Source organism: Panthera leo, chromosome C1 (genome assembly GCF_018350215.1).
Source record: "Panthera leo isolate Ple1 chromosome C1, P.leo_Ple1_pat1.1, whole genome shotgun sequence".
Taxonomy (NCBI): Eukaryota; Metazoa; Chordata; class Mammalia; order Carnivora; family Felidae; genus Panthera; species Panthera leo.
The window spans coordinates 161292163-161307872 of NC_056686.1; the positions used below are offsets into that span (position 1 = coordinate 161292163).

The window sequence follows — 15710 nt, forward strand, 5'->3', positions numbered from 1 at the left end:
AAATAAACTTTAAAGATAATAAGTAAATAGATATGTGTCAGGGAGAATGGAGATTGGGAGAATGATAAGCAGTTTTCGCCACATCTGTTTTAAGATTCGAGATCTTTCAGGGGCTCCTGGGTGGCTCAGTTGGTTGAGTGTCTGACTCTTGATTTGGACTAAGGTCATGATCTCACAGTTCGTGATTTCGAGCCCTGCATTGACAGCACGGAGCTGCTTGGGATTCTGTCTCTCTCTGCCCCTCCCCCGCTTGCTCTCTATATCTCTCAATATAAATTAAAAAAAAAAATTTAAATAAAGTTTAAAAAAATTAAGGTTTTCATTAGCTAAGTAGGACTCAGTATTAGAATGGCATTCAGGAGAATCCTCATTCTAGACTATCACCCTGAACCTAATTTGGATCTTTTTTTGCCCCCCATTCAAAGACCCAGTATCAATTACCACTCAAAGGTATTTAATTTTTTTTTAATGTTTATTTTTGAGACAGAGAGAGACAGAACATGAATGGCGGAGGGTCAGAGAGAGAGGGAGACACAGAATCTGAAGCAGGCTCCAGGATCCGAGCTGTCAGCACAGAGCCCGACTCGGGGCTCGAACTCACGGACCGTGAGATCATGACCTGAGCCGAAGTCGGACGCTCAACCGGCTGAGCCACCCAGGCGCCCCGCCACTCAAAGGTATTTAAAGTAAGAATCATCCCAGGAATACACTGTCCACTGTAGAAGCCCTAGAAAGTATGTGAATGCATAGTTAACACAGATGTACAGAAAGGCAAACATTTTTTTGTCTAAGAGAAACCACAAGGGGTATCTTCTCAGACACAGTTGCACATCAGGTTTTGCAAACTGGATCCTCCTTCAGTTAACTAGTGAAACTTGCAGTGAATTGGGGTGGGGGAGACCTCCATCTTGTAACATGAATGATCATATTCTAACACGTCTGTGTCTGGATTTGAAACGTTCGCTTAGACTGTTCTAAGTTAGTGCCAGCTCTCCAGACTAAAACGCGGCCTCTGACACAAACCCGAAATGCAAGTGTCACGATGGGCGTCGCCTCCTGTTTGAAGTCTCAGCTGCGTGTCTCCCAGAGACCCCAGTGGCAAGATGGTCCCTGGGATTTTGCTGCTTTCCCCTCGAACTGACTTCAAGAGCCAGACATATGAGCAGATGCTGAGTGGACAGTCTGCTGTTGTTGAACACGAGTCAGGGACAGAATTCATTGTGCAACGACGCACATCTCTCATCTTTCAGATACCAAAAGTATAAAAATACCCCAGTGGGTCACTCACCAGAATAACATAGGCAGTGTTCCATTCATGAGCTCACACTGTGCCAGTGACATCACAGGAAGGCCTGTGCAGTTTACAACGAATCAACCAGAGACCCTAAAATAGGCTCTCCCTTCCTGGGCCTCGCCCCTCCCACCAAACCTGGGGTGCTTGCTGGCTCGAGTTTACAGGAAAAGTCCAGGAACCTGGAGAGTTTCACTGAGCTGAAGAGTAAAACATATTGGGGATGGGGGTTGAATTTAACTGTGTACCTTATGAGTAATGAAATCGCCACAGCAAAAGGTGTGGTTTCCAGAAGGCTGACAGGCCGTGAGCACATTCACTCACCCGCCAGCATTAACTCCAGTGCATGAGGAGGGGAGGGAATCTCTCCCTCTGTTGTGTATTTTCCCCCTCTCCGAACTGCAAGTGAAAAAGGAAAACTATAAAACCAAGAGGCTGCATGTCCCCTGAGACATTTAGATTTAAGCTGGACCAAGCACTGCCCGTGTATCACAGGCCACAATTTCACCCTGGCAGGGAAGTGAACTAAGTGACTTAATGGGTATTTTCCATCTCTAATTTCCATGATTAAAAGAAAGAGGTTGAGAGGGGTACATGTGGAGCCTATTGTGAGTTTGCCAATGAATCCTAATTTAGATCAAAGAGAGTCAATGTGACACTGAACCATAAACACCCTAGTGTGCGTTACTTCAAGGAAGTTGTTAGTGCGTCCCCGATGGCTATTATGTGATATAGTTGCACTCTATAGCCTGCACCCTTTAATTACTAATATAGAAGAAAATCCCATATGAGAGGAAGGAATGTAAATGAGACCTCTGCTCTTTTGAACATTTTATGCATTTGCCAAATGAAAATTTGCTGTGGACTTTGGTTTTCCCTGATCGCTGTTGGTAGTGATCATTTGGCTCATGGGATTAAATCCGAATTTCCAAAAACGATTTCTGATCAGTGCACAGGTTTTAGATCTTTATGGATGCTTTGCACTGAGACATGGATCATCAGAACCAGATTGGGAACGACGTCTTTGAAGTTTTCAAAGGTAGGGAAGAAGCCCTCTTCCGTTCTCATCTTTCCTCACGCTGAGCGTTGCTCAGCGCGGGTCGAGGGGTACAGCTGAGAGAGGGACCTGTGGAGGCCAGAGCCTTGGTATCACCCCCAACTCGTGCACTATCCCCAACATGTGCCGGTAGCTCCTGTGTAGAGCGGATCGTGCTTTAGGGACACGGGTCTCGTTGTTGCACGCGACCACGCCTGCTGACGTGGGGTTTGCTCACGCTAAGATTTAAAAGCACAATTTTAAGAGAAGGATGACCCCAAGGGTGCACTTGAACAGCACGATTTTAAAGATATTTCCTTCTCTAGGATTCTTCTACCCTTAGCCTATGGGCACAAAAAGAGGATCGACAACAACTTGGCACTTAAATGAGGGGCTGAGTGTAGGACCAGGCCTTGTACCAAAGCGAACACGCTCATTAGACACAACAACGACTGAAGATATTAACCATTCCAGGCGATTTGCCGTGACCAACACTGCATCTCGTTCAGTAAAGCAAACTCCTGCTTTGCCATCTGTCTCATACTACAAAGAGATAATAATAATAAAATCGTTGCTTCATGAGTACACCAGGTAGAGGATAATTCTCTGGTAGACCACATCGGTGTTCTTCTCCGAAGGATGCCATATTCTCAATGAGGCAGAGAACACAGGGGAGAGTGCGTGATTATGCACAAACGGGATGCCTAAAATCAAAAACCAATGCAGCATATGTCAGTATTTAAAGCCCCATCAAAGAAACATCCAACTTTTCAGCTGTAACCCAAATACAAATTTTCCTTACCCTGTCAATTAGCAGATTACACAACTTCTGTAGCAGGAAGACCATTCTGCCAGCAGAGCCGTAGTGTTTGGAATGGGTCCAGGTCAGACAGATGGTGTGGAAAAAGGATGCAATGAGACGTTCCCGATTGGCAGAGTCAACAGTTCTTCCGTGCGGCAAACAGAACCTTTGAAGGGCGGAGCCACAAGGTAAAGTGTGTTTCCCACACCGCGGGAGAAGCACGCAGGCGGCCAGAATCACCAGGGTCATCAGTGACTAGCACAACAATGGGCTGGCTTCAGGGAAGCGTCTAGAGAAGAAAAATAGGCAAAACATTACATAAACGGAAAACTTGTTCTTTGGCACGTAAAAAGCGCCGCCCTCCTGCCCCAACCCTAAGCCAAAGGGGCATAAAAAGCAGAGCTATATCTTCTCCAAAACACAACGGTTAAATTAGTACAAGAAAGCGTTCTTGCTGTCTTTGGAATGCTGGCTATACTATAAACAATCAAATGATGTACCCACGAGGGGAAGACAAAGGATATTTGCTATACTGTTATTAAATTCCACCTGTACATGTCACACTCTGTTTGCAAAACTGGCTCGCTTACCGACAGCACCCATCCAGCTGCACAGAAAAGCTTGATTCAGGAGCTGACTATTGAAGTTACTATGCATAGTAATAACAATAACAGCCCACTGAATTCCAAAAGTGAGCTCTAAAATGTAATCACTTTGGGGTGCCTGGGTGGCTCAGTCGGTTAAGCGTCCGACTTCAGCCCGGGTCACGATCTCGTGGTCCATGAGTTCGAGCCCCGCGTCGGGCTCTGGGCTGATGGCTCAGAGCCTGGAGCCTGTTTCCGGTTCTGTCTCCCTCTCTCTCTGCCCCTCCCCCGTTCATGCTCTGTCTCTCTCTGTCTCATAAATAAATAAACATTAAAAAAATAAAATAAAATGTAATCACTCATTGAAGATTTTTTTTTAATTTTTAAGAATTTAAATTCCCTTTCATTAAGATCAAAGAAGCAAGGCTATTTCATTAACTTAAACATCTTTAGGTCAGTAAAAGTGTCTTTGTAGCTATCTCTTTATTTTTTAATTTTTTTTTTAATGTTTATTTATTTTTGAGACAGAGAGAGACACAGCATGAACAGGGGAGGGGCAAAGAGAGAGGGAGACACAGAATCTGAAACAGGCTCCAGGCTCTGAGCGGTCAGCACAGAGCCCGACGCGGGGCTCGAACCCACGGACTGTGAGATCATGACCTGAGCCAAAGTCGGACGCTTAACCGACCGAGCCACCCAGGCGCCCCTGTAGCTATCTCTTTAATAGCAACCGGCCATGTAAGCACCATCAGTGCACTTAATCCTCTACACAACCCTGCAAAGTGGAATGATTCTCATCATTTTAGAGGTAAGAAATTAAAGACCCAAGAAAGGAGCCTGGACACCCCCTGGCCGTAGCTCGAAGTGCTGCTATTCCAATACCTGGGGTCTGGCTTAAAACCCTGTTTCTCCATTCCCCTATGGTGCCCCCCAAGGAGGAAGTGAATGTTTGTTGCAAGTTCCAAGTCAAACTTCTGTCTCCAAATGGTGAAGTACCCGGCGATGATGTGTGGATGAATTGGCCCAATGCAAAAGAGCCGGTTGGATGTATGTGCTAATTTTTATTCTCGCTACTTCTGGGCCTTCACTAGAAATCACTTCACCGTGAATTGATTTGTGCCCAAACACAAGTTGGAGTCTTACTTTTAGGCAGCTCTTCCTGAAGGGGATCCTGCATGACCAGGAAACTAATTCCGCCCTGCCACCTGTCTTCTGCTAAGAGACAGAAAGATAGGCAACTCATAAGGTGGTCATGGTACGTCTGATCTTCACAGCGCCCTTCTCCACCAAACCCTGATTCTTTTCCTTCTATTTTTGCCCACTCACCTATAGAGGCTCAGGTCTCTATGTTGCAATTGCGTAGAGAGGAAAACACGGAGGTCATTATCCGAGGCTGCTGGGCTAAGTTCTTTTCAGCTGCACTGGCAAAAGCAGACTCTGCCTTCGTACAGAGGCTGGGTTTTCTTTGACATGATCTTGTTGGAACAAAATGGGAGAGAACTCGCATGTCATGCTCTGTCTATAATAGCCCTTGATTAGAGAGAATATAGACCTGGCAACACGTTTGATGCTATAGAGATTTCAGAACCAAAGCAAGGTCGACCTGCCAAGCCTGGCATGAAATTTTATGACTAGGACCACTGTTTTACTTCAGAACAACTATAAGAAAGATGATTCAATGATTAAAACAGCAAGTAACTTGGTCGTCAGTTTCAAGTTTTCAACCCAGGTCCCTGCCCTATATCCACACCCTGTGAAGAGAAGGGGGAAAAAAAGCACAAAAGGCTCATAGAAGTAACAATTGCCTATTTTAATGTTGGCAACGGATAAATGACAATTATGTTGTTAATTGATAGTTATTCCAATGAGTTGTCATCCATGTAGATTGTTCAGATTAGCAATGTTGTTTTTGCATTGTGATTAAACCACTGAGTTGCTGCATAAAGGCTGTTGTATTCCATAGTAGACACATTCTAATAACCCAGAAGAGAAAAAGGGCCAAGCCCCTTAAAAGAGGCAGTTGATTTTTTAAAAAGGCTGGGAGATATAAAATCTCATTAAGATGTGATTTTTAGCCGAATGCTAGATTAATGAAATGCACTGTTTAATTAAGGAAGTTTCTATACAAATGAAGTATTAATAAGACAAAAGGCAGTAAAAAGGGAGCAACAACCGAAGAGGTTTAGAACAAATTCACACCCCAAGACTAAATAGCAGCCACCAACTCTGTACCTTTAAAAAACAAAACAAAACAAAACAAACAACTCTACATCTTACTTAAATGTTTCTGTGGCTTTCCAACGTTGCAAACAATTTTGAAGTTTGAAGTTTTTCTACTCTATACGAGCTTTAAGTTATAGCCGCTGATTAGTAACATTAAAAAAAGTGATCTCAAAGTCTGCAGCCAGCCATTCAAGAGGGCTTGACTGATCTCTCCCTGTGGCAGCTGCCCAAATCTTGGGTAGAGAAGCCTGTTGGAATTAAGCAGAACCTAGCAGCCATTTCATGGAATTTCGGCATGAAATTGGACAAAAAGCATCATGTTAAGCAAGCTTCTCTTTATTTCTTCTTAAAGTAGGTCCAGCCAACAAGCCTGGCAATGACTCTTGCTAAATTGGGGTAATATTCCCGTTCTTATCAACTGTACATACTTTAAAAAAAGGAAAAACCAACTCACCTTTTGGCAGTCATTTGCATCCGTGCAAGTATTTCTACGCTTCACTCCTCCACCCCTCACCTCTCTCAGTATTGACATTGCTGTACTACTGTCCCACTCGATGGAGCAGTGAACATCTGTGGTTTTAACCTGCCCAGAATTATTTCCCTTTCTTCTGATAATTGGACTCTAATTTCTGGGAACCACCCCTCATCTACACTAATCCTTATGGTTTAGATGGGACAGTCTCACACACACACACACACACACACACACACACCCCGTCTCAGGAGTGGACATGTATCTCAGGCCTGACTCATCAGCTTGATCCACTCCTCTGGCCACAGTAAATGGATCAGGGATGAGCACAGAACCCAGCCCGGTAAGAACCAATCTTGGAACTTTTTCTGGAACTCCTAGGAAAGAGAAAGAAGCAATTTGGTCACAACTTTATATGTTTATACCATGCTTGAGAAAATAGGTAAATATAGTGTAGATAATGAGAGTCCAGCTTCTCACTGTCAGAGAAAAAAGTTAAAAATAAGGAAAGAAAGGGGGCGCCTGGGTGGCTCAGTCGGTTTAGCGTGCGACTCTTCATTTGGGCTCAAGTCATGATCCCAGGGTTTGCGGGATCGAGCCCCGTGTTGGGCTTTGCACTGAGTGTGGAACCTGCTTGGGATTCTCTCCCTCCCTCTCTCTCTGCCCCTCCCCTACTTTCACATGAATGCATACTCTCTTGCTCTCTTTCAAAAAATTAAAAAGAAATTAAAAAGAAATAAACTAATTTAAGAAAATAAGGAAAGAAGGGAGGTTAAATGAACCCCAAGATTTTTGGATTGATATTAGAGGTACTAGTATGAATTTATGGTTTTTAAATATGTACCCAAATGGGGGCACCTGATTGGCTCAGTCAGCTAAGCATCAGACTCTTGATTCGGCTCAGGCCATGAACTCATGATTGGTAAGATCGAGCCCTGCATTGGGCTCTGTGCTATCAGCACAGAGCCTGCTTGGGATTCCCTCTCTCTCTCTCTCTCTCTCTCTCTCTCTTCCTCTCTCTCCCCTACTCCCCCGTTCACACTCTCTCTCTCAAAATAGATAGATAGATAGATAGACAGACAAATAAATAAAATACATGCCCAAATAGATGGATAGGTTTCTGATATACTCAGAAATAAATATGTGTGTGTGTGCATGAGCTAGTGTATTTCATAGCCTTGTTTTTGAGAAGGCCTAGACACAATGACACCCCAGGAATGATAAGCATAACTAAGCACCCAGATCTTGGGTTCCAAATACCATTCTCCAACAAAAGGAACCAGGGCTCCTTGGAGACATGATTGATTCTGGGACTACAAAAGAGAAAACATATGAGTCTCTTGCATCTCAAAGTGCTAGAAAGTTGGGAAGGGTTCAACAACAATGATGGAGGCAGGGTGCCTGGATGGCTCAGTCAGTTAAGCGTCTGACTTTGGCTAAGGTCATGATCTCATGGTTCTTGAGTTTAAGCCCTGCATGGAGCTATGTGCTGACAGTTCAGAGCCTGGATCCTGCTTTGGATTTTGTGTGTCTCTCTCTTTCTGCCCCTCTCCCCCTCACACATTTTCTCTCTCTCTCTCTCTCTCAAATTAAATAAACGTAAAAAAAAATAATAATGATGATGGAGGCATATCAAAAGGCATGAAAGAGCTTCCAATAGCCAAAGATGAACCATTTGAAAAACAAAATAAATAATGACATTATTGGATTGTATAATGACAGTATAGAATAAAATAAATGTCCATAAATGTCCACAGAATAAAATAAATGTACAACGTGACTAGTCAGGTTGTAATTTATAGAATAAAATAAAAGTCCATGTCATGGACATTTATTGGTAATGATACCAATAAGTAATTGAATAAATACATCAATGGAGAAGAGACAGCTTTTTTTACAGAAAACTTCCAGCCAATAAATATAGATGGAATGAGGGAACTAGAAAATTACTATTAGAATAATACAGTAAAAATTGTTGCAGGCAAAATCAATCAATGATTTCCAAAATTAATGGGCAAAAGTTTGAGGAAAAATAAGATATTTGTGTAGTCTCAAAGTATCTCCCCCAAGATATGTATTAATTACAAAGGGAGATATTGTTAACTTTTCATTGGAGAAACCTGGCTGACACCATGTTAAATTAACATTACCAGTAATATGACATCCTGATATCATGTACCCCCAATATGATGGCCTGAGAAGAGTCTATATTATTTCTGAGGTATTCTTAACACAAATGCATGACCTCAGTCTCATCATGAGAAAACATTAGACTCAAATTGAGCGATGTTTTACAAACTGACTGATCAGTACTCTTTGAAAGTATTAAGGTCACTAGAGACAAAAATGGTTAAGGAAATGTCACAGAATGGAGGAGACTAAGGATATGTGACATCTAAGTAAGACGCGAGATCCTCAACTGGATGCTGAAGCAGATTTCCACGGAAAAAAATGGCGACCCTCAGTCTTTTTATTTAGATTGCAACAGTATTAAGTTCTTAGTTTTGAGCGTTGTACTTTTGCCACCCAGGAAGTTAACATTACTAGAAGCGGGATGAGGGTATTCAAGAACTTTCTGAATGACTTTTGAAACTCTTTCACAAATTTAAAATGATTTCAAAATAGTTTTTGTGCTATTTTGTACAGCATGGGGACTATAGTTAATGGTACTGTATTGTGTATTTAAATGTTGCTAAGAGAGTAGATCTTAAAAAGTCTCATCAAAAGAAAACAATTTTGTAACTATAAATGGTGACAGATGTTAACTAGACTTACAGTGGTGATCATTTTACAATATATACAAAGCAAATCATTATGTTGTACACCTCAAATGAATATGTTCTATGTCAATCATACCTGAATTAAATTTTTCAAAAATTAAGATAGCTTTTTTAAAGTTAAAAAAAATTTTTTTTGATATAGAGGTTAAAAGTCAAGGGTCATTTAAGATTACTGAATAATGGCGCAGGAGGAGAAGAGTAGCCAGGGCCTGAAAATAGGAGCTCCTGGATCAAGCTATGACTGAAGCTAACCACGCCAAGACTTTTTGGTTGTTTCTGGACAAGGATGCAAATAAATTTATTCTACAGAACAATAAATTTAAATAAGTACAGCAACGTTGGGAAGAAAGCAAAAGAGAAGTGTACAACAAGGAGAGCAGGTAAGAGTTGCATTCTACAAAATGTTAAAATAGTGTCATTAATATTTTTAAAAAATTGAAATGTTTATAAATACGCTTCTCCAGCTTGCCCAACACTTCTGAATATCACTTCAGGTTATCCACTGAATTCACATTTTGCCTAGCGATACTGCCTACCTAGTGTGCCTGAGAAATGCAAGAAAACTCAGCCTGAAACATCTTTCTATTGGCCATGCCATAGGACATGAAATTCACGGTGTCCATTTCCTTTGGAGCTAATGCCCTAAAGATCTCTACTAAAATCGAAATCCTGTGGCCCAACGTATAAAGGCCATCCAGGTTCTATCTGGAAGAGTAATAGTTTATCAACAATTAGCAACTTAGCACCAATTTATTAGCCAGATTAAGCACTGCCCCCTCAGAGGGTCTTGGAGGAATGGAGCAGAGGATGAGGAAATTTTTTTAATGTTTATTTATTTTTGAGAGAGTGACAGAGACAGAGTGTGAGCGGGGGAGGGGCAGAGAGTGAGGGAAACACAGAATCTGAAGCGGGCTCCAGGCTCTGAGTTGTCAGCACAGAGCCCGACGTGGGGCTCGAAGCCACGAACCATGAGATCATGGCCTGAGCCGAAGTCGGATGCTTAACCGACTGAGCCACCCAGGTGCCCCGAGGATGAGTACTTTTTAATGAAAGAACCAAGAGGGAGGAAGAATTTGAAAACTAAGAGGGAAGATCTGGATAATGTGCTGACACTGGAGGTCCAGCTTGAAGGTAGCAGGCGGAGAGAGGAGCACAGACAAAAGGAATAGGAAAAGAAGAATGGCACAGTGCCAAGAACAAACCTGCCAAAGATACGTGTCTGCAGCCACCTCTTGCAGTACTAATAGAATCATTGTCCAAAGGGCACATTAGAGGGGCGCCTGGGTGGCTCAGTCGGTTGAACTTCCGACTTCAGCTCTGGTCATGATCTCATTGTGAGTTTGAGCCCCGCGTCGGGCTCTGTGCTGACAGCTCAGAGCCTGGAGCCTGTTTCGGATTCTGTGTCTCCCTCTCTCTCTGACCCTCCCCCATTCATGCTCTGTCTCTGTCTCAAAAATAAATAAACATTAAAAAAAAAAATTAAAAAAAAAAAAAAAAACAAAGGGTACATTAGATTATGGCTGCCATATACAGCTGTGCTGGCTGTTCCCAGGCAAGGGGACAAGTCGGGATTGAAATCCAGCCCAAGATGCTCTTGCCAAGCCGTGAGTCCGGAGGGGGGGTAGGGGGGGGGGGCTGCATCTGCTGAGAGGAAGGCCTTTCCTGTCGTTGAGCAAATACTTCGCAGTGGCAGCCTTGCATCAAAATAATTGTCAAGCCCTTTTCCCCGAGGGGACGAGAACGTGTTGATACTTTCCTGGTGGCACAATCTCCTTCCACTTCCGGGGAATGTGCCAATAGACCTTGCTGCCTTTCACATCCACTGTGCTCCCAGGCCACTCCCACCCAGTCGCCCTTCTAACACTCAGATGTGTTTTGGAGGTGGTTGAAGGCGGAGGACAGGGGGCTCTGGCTGGAAAGAACTTTGTAGCCGTTATCAAGTTATTTTCAAAGGCAGAACTACTGGAGCAAAGTCTGTGCCGGAAACGTTTTGTGTGCTGGTCTATCGTTCGAGCTGTTCGGAGAAGGACAGTGACAGAAGCTTCCATGCTACTAGCATCCTCAACAAAAATCGCAAGTTAAACATCTTCATCCACTCTTTTTTCTGCTACCTTATGGACTGCAAAAAATACTTGAGTCAAAATTAGGGCAATCACCATGCCCTGTGAGTTATTTATCCCTACTGTTCTCAGGACAGTGTTAACGTGCACGGCTGCTTCTGATATATTTTGACAAGGAGAAAGTGGCAAATTAGCTCATTATCTCTTTAGAGCAGTGCAGAGACGCTCGGAGAAAATCCCATCTGGCCTTAGAGTATCTTACCTGATGAGCAGAACCAGCAAATGCTCACTTTTGTTTTGCCCAAACTCTTTTCTGCAGCTTTTTCTCAGGCCAGTAGTTGAAGCCAGGCTCCCTTTGGACCAGAAGTCATCTGCTGTCCCCTCAGGATTGTGGCCACTTCTGTAGAGCACCACGCACCCATGGTGAGCCCAGATGAGAGCCCAAATTTCACTAGTGAAGGAAGTTCAGGCGATCATCATTAGCATTTATTTCCTGGTTTTTCCTATCCATATTCCCAATCAGTGACGTAATGAAGATGCTGAAGATACAGGAGGCAGCCACGTAAGAGCTTTTATCTGAGACACCATCTGCCCTGAAGCTCTTCCTCCCGAGAGTCTGCTGCTGCCCAAAATATTTGCATAGGGCTACGTTCCTGCTGAATGCAAGCATGTTGCTGTAGAAGGACAGCACATTAATGGCCCTTTCCGCAATCACACGTCCATTATTTATTGACCGCCTACTATATTTAATCAGGTCTTCCCGCTAAGCCCTGAGGAAACAGCGGTGACCGAAATAGACATGGGGAGTGTCATGTCCAATTTGCCATTCTTACCTAGCCAACCCTTTCCACCTTCAGTTTTTGTCACTCTGCCGGGAAGCCCTCCCTGAGCCCTAACTCTGATTTAACGGACCCTCTTCTATTCTCCCCTCACGTTCTGTGCACACCCCCATGGCACTTAATGCTAAAAGGGAACCCCCAGTCCCCAGGATTTCAAACAGGGGCAAAGGTTAGTTTACATCTCAAAATCTCCTTTCATTTTCATTTCAGTTGTAAAGGACCACATAAAATAACTCTTAAAACGTCACCCTTAAGTGCTACTGAAAGGAGGGGAAAATTGATATTCATTGCGCAAAATCTGGAAAAAATAAAGTCTATATTGCTCATAATGGCAAATGTGGTTGTGGGTCATGAATCTGGTCTAACTCACTAAAATCCATAAAAATAGTTACAACTTGTTCATAAAACACCTCTTGCGAGACTTTCCGTAAGAAACTTCAGAAGGTAATGAAACATCAGATAATAGGGAGTGCTAATTGACTCTGGCAAAGCCCTGAGAGGCTCTGCTTCATCTTCCTTAGGTGCGCCATGAATACTGCCCCCACAGACAGGTGACTTCTTCACCCAAGTTTCCAAGAACCAATAGCCAAAAGAGCCAGAGCCTTTCCTACCATGAGACCTCTAACCTAGATTTTACTTTTGAGTTTAACATGGTACCTTCTCGTGTCTTCCTGCACATTCCTGGGTCATCAGATAGAGTGATTTTGGTAAATAGATCCTATAATTGAGAATTAAGATCATTAAGGTCTCCCAGGCATGTCCCATGTTCAAAATTTAAAATTGAAACCAGGCCTATAATTCATAGTGAAAGATGGAAAACCAAAGGGAAACTAAAGTAGAAAAGAGAAAAAATTCTCACACAGGCTGAGAAAACCCTTTCATGTCTAGCTTCTCTCATAAAATATGGAGTCTTGGGGAAATCACAGTATCTTGGATACAGAAAACCATTTTTACGCTTTTTCTTCTTTGCATTAAAAAAAAAAAAAATCCATGATAGTCTTGGCCCACTTCCTCAGGTTTTCCAGACCCATGAGCCATTCTGCATCACCATGGCGTTTATTATAATCTTGAGCTCTTGACAAAAGTAGAGGCAATTTTCCATCACGGTGAAACATTTGCTAAGTACTGACAAACACATCTCCAAATGGAGCTAATTTTGACATGATAAAATAAAATAAGATTACTGCGTATTTAGGCTTCATAATGACCCATTTGATTTCACAAAATAATTCAAAGGGAGGTAGGGGAAATCCACCAATTACTAACTGTCAAAAACATATTAAGAGGCATCATGGCCAGTGTAAAGTTATTAAGTTAATCAATGGAAACTTCTGTTCTCCCCCAGCCAATCTTCTGTTCAATATTGACTCTCTTGACAGTATCCTTTAATGCCTAGGAACTGCTTTAATAATCTTGAAACAGGAAAAAATAATTAGCATGTATTTGTAACAAAAGGTGTATAGACATTGATGCTGTAATTATAGATCATAATAGAGGATATAACTCAACGTCCTAAAAGACAGCTTGCCTGAACACACATAGGAGATGATTTGGGGATGTGTGCAGGGATGGTGCAGTTGGGTACTTGGAAAATAATTTAGGCGGCAAGCAATGTGGTCTGCTTACCCAAACCACAGAGCGAATGTAATTAAAAGGGGGAATGGAAAATATTGTGGGTTTGCCCCCAAAAAATTGGGCAGGGACTTTTTCTGACTATAATCTTCTCTTGTTACAAACGTCAGCAGAAGGAAGTAGTGATGTGAAGAACACGAAACAATGGCAGATCTGTCCAGGCTATTCCTCTTAACTGCTTGGTATGCAGACAAACAGTGAGGAAGACAGAGGGAAGTCTGGATAGTAAGGCTGGTAAATTTAGATACTTCATCCTCTTTGATAAAAACTCTGTACCAGTCCCCTTTAGTCTTCCGCTGAATTCAATTGCAAGAAAAAGAAACAAAGAGAAAGGAGATAGAGAAACTGGGGGTTAACATGAAAAGAGAAAGACCTGCTCAAACAAAAACATGGCTCGCTTCTTCTGTCTTTTCTGCTACCACCAGGTTCCTGTAAAAGTATTAGAGAAGCTCTACAATAGAGTACCAGGGAAGGCACCATGTTCTCTCTCATACAGTATTTATTTATACTTTATTCTACTTGGAATTTCTTTCTTCAGGAAGTTCAGATTTTACTTGAGGCTTTCCCATAGCACAATGTCTTGAAGAAAAGAACTAGGTCAGCGTAACTGGGTTGGATGTTACGATCTGACACCACCAGTGTCGGGCTTGAGACCAGAGGCATCGGTCATTTTTCTTTCATTAAAGTCAGGTTCCCCGAGGGGAGGTAGTGAGCTGGGGGAAGAGCATGAGAATCAAGAGAGGACCCTGGTGCCAGGAGCTGGGGAGATGGGCTAGGCTCCAGCTGAGGGAGCCAGACAGTGAGTTGATTATACATACAGATGTGCAGAGCAGTTCTTTGCTTTGAGCGCAGAATGCCTCTTGCCATCAATTTATTTCTCCCTGGGATGGAAATTGAGACTAATCCAGTCTCCATCTTACTCAGTGGGTCCCATCTCCTCTCCCAACGGACACTTTGCACCCTCCCGTGGTGCGGCAAAGATACAATAGGAACATCTCAGATGGAAGGACCAGAATGCAGGGTCCACTTAATCATCAGGCACAGTAGGCACAGTACCTAGGCTCATAATACATTTAGGGGTCCATGCAGATGTTTTTAATTTGTTTTAAAATCAGGAGAATAATGAATCCAGCAATCATGCTCCTAGGTATATACCCCCTAAAGTTGAAACAGGCATTCGAATATTTACACGTGAATATTCATCAACGCCAGTAGAAAGGTTAAACAACCGAATTCCCACCAGTGGACGAAGGGATGACCAAAATGTGATCTATCCATGCAACGATGCAATACTATTCGGTCGTGAAAATATTCAGTCACGTAACTGATAATGTTCCATTGTGGATGAACCTCCAAGATGTGGCGTTAAGTGAAAGAAGCCAGATACAAAAGGCGACATGCCGTAGAATTCCACTTACATGAAATATCCAGAAGAGGTAAATCCATGGAGACAGAAAGCAGATTAGAGGTTCTCAAGGGACTGGGTGAAGGAGGTTATGGAGAGTAACTGCTTAATAGGTACAGGGTTTCTTTTCCAGGTAGCGCTTTGGAACTAGACAGAGGTGGTGGTTGTACAACATTGTCACAAAATTAAATGCTGTTGCATTGTACATCTTAAAATAGTTCATTGTATGTTATGTGAATGTTATCTTGATAGAAAAAAGAAAGAAATGAATCCAACCTGGATCATATTTACCTTTGTACCAAGGTTATCATAAAATACAAACTTGTAGAAAATTCGTGAAGGGGCCCCCAACGCAAAAGTGCCTGCAGCATACCGAAGCCATAATGCAGCCTTGACAGAATGCTCAAAGCCCAGGTGCAAGCCAGCAGGAACATGAACTATCTGAGGAAGTGAGAGAAGCCACAGTGGCTGGAACACAGCAAATGAGGGACAGACTCCTTGAGGAAGATGGTCAAGTCAGCAGGGGATCAACCATGGGAAAGACTCAGGATGCTATTGGAAGTGCCAATAAAGAGTTTTAAGGAGA

The 15710-nt window shown here is 42.8% G+C and overlaps 1 long non-coding RNA gene across 1 annotated transcript; it reads right to left on the reverse strand.

Moving 5' to 3' along the window:
• Positions 1 to 3354: 3354 nt before the first annotated feature.
• Positions 3355 to 11532, reverse strand: LOC122227898. Its single transcript, XR_006206271.1, has 3 exons — positions 11511 to 11532; positions 5040 to 5188; positions 3355 to 3418 (listed from the first exon to the last, which is right to left on the reverse strand). It is a non-coding gene; the product is annotated as an uncharacterized LOC122227898 (long non-coding RNA).
• Positions 11533 to 15710: the final 4178 nt, after the last annotated feature.